We start from the raw sequence: 8,053 nt of genomic DNA, 5'->3' as shown, positions 1-8,053 counted from the left end.
GAAAGGAGGCAAGGTGATGGGCCCTGATTGTATCCCCATTGAGGTGTGGAAAGGTCTCGGGGACATAGCGATAGTATGGCTAACCAAGCTTTTCAACCTCATTTTTCAGGCAAACAAGATGCCAGAAGAATGGAGACGGAGTATATTAGTACCAATCTTCAAGAACAAGGGGGATGTTCAGAGTTGTACTAATTACCGTGGAATTAAGCTGATGAGCCATACAATGAAGCTTTGGGAGAGAGTCATTGAGCACCGCTTAAGAAGAATGACAAGCGTGACAAAAAATCAGTTTGGTTTCATGCCTGGGAGGTCAACCATGGAAGCCATTTTCTTGGTACGACAACTTATGGAGATATAGGGAGCAAAAGAAGGACTTGCATATGGTGTTCATTGACTTGAAGAAGGCCTATGATAAGATACCACGGAATGTCATGTGGTGGGCCTTGGAGAAACACAAAGTCCCAGCAAAGTACATTACCCTCATCAAGGACATGTACGACAATGTTGTGACAAGTGTTCGAACAAGTGATGCCGACACTGATGACTTCCCGATTAAGATAGGACCGCACCAGGGGTCAGCTTTGAGCCCTTATCTTTTTGCATTGGTGATAGATGAGGTCACAAGGGATATACAAGGAGATATCCCATGGTGTATGCTCTTTGCGGATGATGTGGTGCTAGTTGACGATAGTCGGACAGGGGTAAATAGGAAGTTAGAGTTATGGAGACAAACCTTGGAATCGAAAGGGTTTAGGCTTAGTAGAACTAAAACCGAGTACATGACGTGCGGTTTCAGTACTACTAGGTGTGAGGAGGAGGAGGTTAGCCTTGATGGCCAGGTGGTACACCAGAAGGACACCTTTCGGTATTTGGGGTCAATGCTGCAGGAGGATGGGGGTATTGATGAAGATGTGAACCACCGAATCAAAGCCAGGTGGATGAAGTGGCGCCAAGCTTCTGGCATTCTCTGTGACAAGAGAGTGCCACAAAAGCTAAAAGGCAGGTTCTACAGGACGCAGTTCGACCTGCAATGTTGTATGGTGCTGAGTGTTGGCCGACTAAAAGGCGACATGTTCAACAGTTAGGTGTGGCGGAGATGCATATGTTGAGATGGATGTGTGGCCACACGAGGAAGGATCGAGTCCAGAATGATGATATACGAGATAGAGTTGGGGTAGCACCAATTGAAGAGAAGCTTGTCCAACATCGTCTGAGATGGTTTGGGCATATTCAACGCAGGCCTCCAAAAGCTCCAGTGCATAGCGGACGGCTAAAGCGCACGGAGAATGTCAAGAGAGGGCGGGGTAGACCGAATTTGACATGAGAGGAGTCCGTTAAGAGAGACCTGAAGGATTGGAGTATCACCAATGAGCTAGCTATGGACAGGGGTGCGTGGAAGCTTGCTATCCATGTGCCAGAGCCATGAGTTGGTTGCGAGATCTTATGGGTTTCACCTCTAGCCTAGCCCAACTTGTTTGGGACTAAAGGCTTTGTTGTTGTTGTTGCATTGATAACCCCATATCCTTACTTTTGCGCCACTTACCCATCGAGACTAGCCTTTGAGTATTGCCGGCAACGTGACTTGTGCACATTAGTGATCATACTTTCCATAGCATATATACCATATCATCGTGTTGCATATCTTGGTATCATCTCTTGTGTCACAAAGTTGTCTTCGCATACACAATTGCTATCTTGGTTCGTGAAACATTGCATGAGAAAAGAGCTCAAAGAGCAAGAGCCAAACAAGCTTTTAAGCAAAAGGGAAAGATAAGCAAAGAGCTTATAAGCAAGAACCATAGCATCATACAACATTAAGATTGTCATATCCGATCATCTTGGATCATATCATCGGAACACCATACATATAGCATACTTGGGATAGAAGTCATTGCATTTTTGCTTAGTAGGTTGTGCACAAGTTCGTATCCGCCTTTTGTGCAATCCTGCTAGCGTCTCTCTAGTGTTGTGCAACAAAATAATTTTCGTGGACTCCACATTTTGGCTCATCCCTTGGTTGCACGACCCCACTTATCTATTTGCGTGTGTGTTTTCGTGTACCTACCTTGCTATTGGTCTAATTGTTGCATTTGCGAATTTGTGAATCTTTTCCAACATTATTGAGTCTTGCTTACATTCACATCAAATTTTGTGCCACCATCCTAACCGAGCTCCACCATAAGCTTTTACTTGTGTAGGTGTGAGAAACCAACAAGAATTGGTACCAATTGTGTTATTTCCTTGTTATACATTGGGGTGATCATTGATCCATCTTCAACATCGGTCAAGGTACATTTGGTATAAGTTCTTCTTTTTCTCCCACTCACATATTTGTTGCAATGATGGATAGGCCAAGTACTTCTACCAACCCACTCTTCCTTGAGCAAGACGATGATCCGAACAACTACGTCACCAAGCTGCACCTATTTCGAACGCAACGCGCCTCGCATGAAGAGCAATTAGCAATGAGCGACCGCATCGACAACCTCGCCACCGACTTGCGACTCTCCGAGCAACATACAAGAGACTACTTCAACCACAAGCTCGATGAACACAAGCACGAGAATGACGCAAGAATGGACGAGATTCGTGCCTTGTTGGTCAACCGCTCTTCTACCACTTCGTCCTACTCCAGACGGAGCCGCTCGAGTCGACACTCCGACGACACTATCTCCGGCTCAAGTACCCCGACATCGAATACTCTTCGTCGTGTCGTGCGTGAAGACCGTCAAGCCAACCGCAATACTCTACACAACACCGACTCTCAAGAGCATCGACATCGTCAAAACCAAGCTACATTCGCGCAAGCACAAGAACGGCAACATCAACGCCAACAAGAACAAGAGGGTCGAGCGTGCCAACACCAAGATGCACAAGGTGCCGAGGCACAACGCCAAGAACAAGAACTCCGTGAAGCTCAAGCACTTGAGGCACAACATGCCCTCCGAGATTCAAGTCGAGTCGTAGCCACACGCAACCGGCAAGCTCGTGAGCAACAAGAAGCGCTTCGCGATGAAGTTCAAGAAAGGATTTATCAATCACGTGTGCATCGTCAAGTTCCTCGTCAAGATCGACAAGTGCCTCCTCAAGCTAGACAAGAACATCAAGTTCATTAAGAGCATGAAGACAATGGAAATCCTCCAAGAAAAGAGCAACATGAGGTTGACAACCCTCCTCGCCAAGAGCAACACGAGTTTATCAATCTCAACGACATGGGCGTCATCATCCCCGACCCCAACAGAATGAAGAGCAACAATACGGCAAGCTAAAGTTCACCATGCCCAAGTTCACCGGAAGCAATGACCCCAAAGAGTACATATCATGGGCATTGAAGGTTGACAAAATATTCCGCTTGCACAACTATGAAGAAGAGAAGAAGATAGCGATGGCATCGCTTGAATTCCAAGACTACGTCCTCATTTGGTGGGAACAAGTCATTGAGCGCCAAGAGGCCAAAGGTGAACCACCCATCACTACTTGGGCGCAAATGAAGGATGTCATGAGAGCATGATTCGTGCCCAACTACTACAACCGCGACCTCTTCAAGAAACTCCAACTCCTCAAGCAAGGAACCAAGAGCGTTGAAGAGTACTACAAGGAAATGGAGATTGCCATGATAAGAGCCAATGTCATGGAAGATGATGAGCAAACTATGGCACGTTTCTTGAATGGACTCAATCATCCTATCAAGAAGATCGCCGACTTCCAACCATACTCGAACCTCATCGAGCTAGTGCACCAAGCCACCAAAGCGGAACGCCAAGTGCAAGATGACTTCAAGTACGCCAATTTCTCATGAAAGTCCTATGGCCTCTCCTACAATCAAGCTTCAACAACTCCAACAACTTCTACCTCAACCAAGCCATCTACAAGCACCGGCGACAAGTCAAGTTACGAGAGAACTTCGACAACCTCAAGTCGTCCTCCTACTACAAGCAACTTCAAGCCGAGAGATTCATCATCATCTACCCCAACCGATGAGACCATCAAGACAAGTCCCTTCAAATGCTTCACATGCGGCGGTCGAGGCCACAAGTCCTTCGAGTGCACAAACAAGCGCACCATGATCCTCAATGACGACGGAACCTATGACTCAATGAGTGAAGGAGAAATGGAAGCACTTGAGCAAGTGGCCATGCACCAGCAAGTGAACAACGACGATGAAGATGATCAAGTCTTTTGTGACGAATATTTGAGCCCTGCTCTTGTTGTCTCCAAGGTCTTGACTCTTCAACATCAACAAGACGAAGACCAAAGATGCCATATCATCCACACCAAGGCCGGCATCAATGGAAGGTCCGTCAAGGTCATCATCGATGGAGGGAGTTGCCATAACCTCGCAAGTGAAGAACTATGCTCCAAGCTCCAATTGGTCAAGATGAAACACCCACACCACTACAAGGTTCAATGGCTAGGCGACAACGGCACCATCCAAGTCGAGCATAGAGTACAAGTTTCTTTCAAGATCGGAGCTTACTAAGACACATTGGAGTGTGATGTCCTCCCGATGACCTTTTGCCACCTCCTTCTTGGACGACCATGGCAATATAACCGAGGCGTCATCCACAACGGGCATACAAACCACTATAGCTTCAAGATGAAAGGAAAGGAGTATGTGCTACGACCTATGTCTCCAAGCCAAGTGATCGCCGACAAGCAAGCCACCCATCGTGGAGGGAATAGTGAGAGAGCGAACCACCAAAAAGAGAGTGAGCGCCACAAGCCAAAATTGAGTGCCTCCATGATGAGCAACAAGAAAAACATAGTTCTATTTGCCACCAAACATGAGATGAGAGAAGTGTGTGAGAACCCATCACGTGTCCTACACTATGTCCTATTGTGCAAGGACGAGGAACCAAAGGCTAACATCTCTCACAATCTACCTTTAGTGTTGTCTTCCCTATTGCAGGAATTCCAAGATGTTTTCCCCAACGAGCTACCTCCAGGTCTACCCCCACTACGCGGCATCGAGCACCGCATCGACCTCATCCCCGGAGCACCTCTTCCAAACAAAGGCCCCATACCTCGTCAACCCCGAAGAAACCAAAGAAATACAACGGCAAGTAAAGCATCTCATAGACCAAGGACATGTGTGTGAAAGTTTGAGTCCTTGTGCCATACCGGTCATTCTTGTGCCAAAAAGAGACGGTAGCTTTCGCATGTGTTCCGATTGTAGACCCATCAATGCTATCACCGTTCGCTATAGGTACCCCATTCCACGCCTTGATGATATGCTAGATGAACTTAGCGGTGCCACTATTAATTGATCTAAAAAGTGGTTACTATCAAATACACATACAAGAGGGTGATGAATGGAAAACCGCTTTCAAAACAAAGTTTGGTTTGTATGAGTGGTTAGTCATGCCTATGGGTTTATCGGAAGCACCGGGTACTTTCATGTGTCTTATGCATTATGCGTTTCGCCCTTATATTGGTGAATTTGTTGTTGTCTACTTTGATGATATCCTTGTTTTTAGCAAATCTCTCAAAGAGCATGTCACCCACCTTCGAACCGTGCTACAAATTCTTCGAAAAGAGCAACTTTATGCTCATATGGAAAAATGCCTTTTTGGCGTTGATAAGCTCGTTTTCTTGGGTTTTGTAGTATCTTCTAAGGGTGTTCATGTTGATGAATCTAAGATCAATGCTATTAAAACTTGGCCCCAACCAACCAATTTGCAACAAGTGTGTAGTTTCCTTGGTTTAGCCGGTTTCTACCGTAGATTTGTGAAGGATTTTAGCACTATTGTGTCTCCTTTACATGCTTTGAACCAGAAGAATGCACCCTTTGTTTGGGGACCGTCTCAAGATAGCGCATTCAATGAGCGTAAGAATTTGCTTACTCATGCTACCGTGCTTGCATTACCGAACTTTGACAAACCTTTTGAAATTCATTGCGATGCTAGCGGTAATGGCATAGGAGGTGTTTTAACGCAAGAGAAGCGCCCCATAGCATATTTTAGTGAGAAACTTTCCGGAGCGCAACTCAATTACCCCACTATGACAAAGAGCTATATGCTTTAGTGCGATTTTTGCGTGAATGGGAACATTATCTCCGCCCTCATGAATTCATCATCCATACCGATCATGAAACACTTAAATACCTTAAGGGTCAAACTAAGTTGAACAAGCGTCATGCTAATTGGAGTGAATTTATTGAGTCATTTCCTTATGTCATCAAGTACATTAAAGGCAAGGAAAATGTTGTGGCGGATGCGCTTTCCCGTATATGCATGCTTGTTACTCAACTTGAATTGAATGTCATTGGCTTTGAGCACATAAAAGACTTATATGCGCATGATCCTAATTTTGCTATTCCTTATGCAAAGTGCTTGACGCATCCATCTTGGGAACGCTATTACATCAAGGATGGTTATCTTATGAGAGCTAACAAACTTTGCATCCTCGAGTCTTCTCGTCATCTGTTGCTTTTGCAAGAATCTCATGGAGGTGGACTAATGGGAGATTTTGGATGCGATAAGACCCTTGCTATGCTCTCCAAGAACTATTTTTGGCCCAAGATGTTCCGCGACGTCAACCTATTCACCAACCGATGCTCTACATGTCGCAAAGCTAAGTCTAAAGCTCAATCTCATGGCCTATATATGCCTCTTCCAATTTCGTATCAACCATGGGAAGATATTAGCATGGATTTTGTGCTTGGTTTGCCTTGAACTAGAAATGGCAAGGATTTTGTTTTTGTTGTTGTGGACCGATTCTCCAAAATGGCTCATTTCATTCCTTGCAATAAGCTAGACGATGCTTCACATGTTGCCAATCTCTTTTGTAGGGAAATATTGCGTCTACATGGAGTGCCGAAGACGATTGTCTCGGACCGCGACGTCAAGTTCTTGAGTTACTTTTGGAAGACCTTATGCGCCAAGCTCGGAATCAAGCTACTATTCTCCATGGCATATCATCCACAAACCAACGGCCAAACAGAGGTGACAAACCATACGCTCTCCACTCTACTACGTGTGTTGATAACGAAGAACATCAAGGAGTGGGAGGAGTGCCTACCTATCGCCGAGTACGCCTACAACCGCGCAAGACACTCAACAACCGGCAAGTCCCCTTTCGAGGTCGTCTATGGCTTCAACCCATTGTCACCATTGGACATTCTTCCTCTACCACTACAAGAGCGCACCAACACGGACGCGAGTGCCCGAGTGAATTACCTCAAGAAGATGCATGAAGATACAAGGCACACCATCGAGTGCCAAGTACAACGACTCGCGACCAAGCTCAACAACAACAAGCAACCCATGATATTCAACATCGGAGATCTTGTGTAGCTACACCTTCGCAAAGACCGCTTCGCCAACGAAAGCAAGTCCAAACTTCTACCAAGAGCCGATGGACTCTTCAAGGTGCTAGCACGCTCAACACTTACAAGATCGACCTCCCACGCGGCAAGTACAACGTGTGCGACGTCTTCAACGTCAAAGATCTCTCGCCCTACCATGGTGATGAAGATTTTGATCCGAGGTCGGATCTTTCCCAAGGGAGGGGAGATGATGCGGAACATCTCAAGGTCATCCACATGGACCTACCATCATCTCACCAAGTTCCTAGTGGACCCACGACTCGAGCACGTGCAAGAGCTCTCGAAACCGAGGTGACATCTCTCCTCTCACAATTCCACTTCGATGAACATGAGACATGGCTACTACCTCAAATGGAAACATTGTGCATACTCAGGTATCAAGGAGTTAGACATGGAGACGCTAAGGAGCAAGGAGAATCAGAAGAGGAAGATGGACGTGAAGATAGAGAAGAAGTATGACAAAATCAGCAGAAGCCCGGACGATCCGGACCGCCGCCCGGACGATCCGGACCCCGGCCCGGACGATCCGGCTAACCCGCCCGAGGACACCCGAAGCTTCACCACGAAGCCGGATCATCCAGACCCAGCCCCGGATCATCTGGCCATACCCGGACGTCCGGACTAGGACCCAGACATCCGGACCTCCCGCGGTGCCCATGACACAGCCGGACCATCCGGACGCCGACCCGGATCATCCGGACCCCCAAAGCCCGGATCATCCGGACC

The sequence above is a fragment of the Aegilops tauschii genome, chromosome 2 (assembly GCF_002575655.3).
Source record: "Aegilops tauschii subsp. strangulata cultivar AL8/78 chromosome 2, Aet v6.0, whole genome shotgun sequence".
Lineage (NCBI taxonomy): Eukaryota > Viridiplantae > Streptophyta > Magnoliopsida > Poales > Poaceae > Aegilops > Aegilops tauschii.
Note: the sequence above shows the minus strand (reverse complement) of the source record.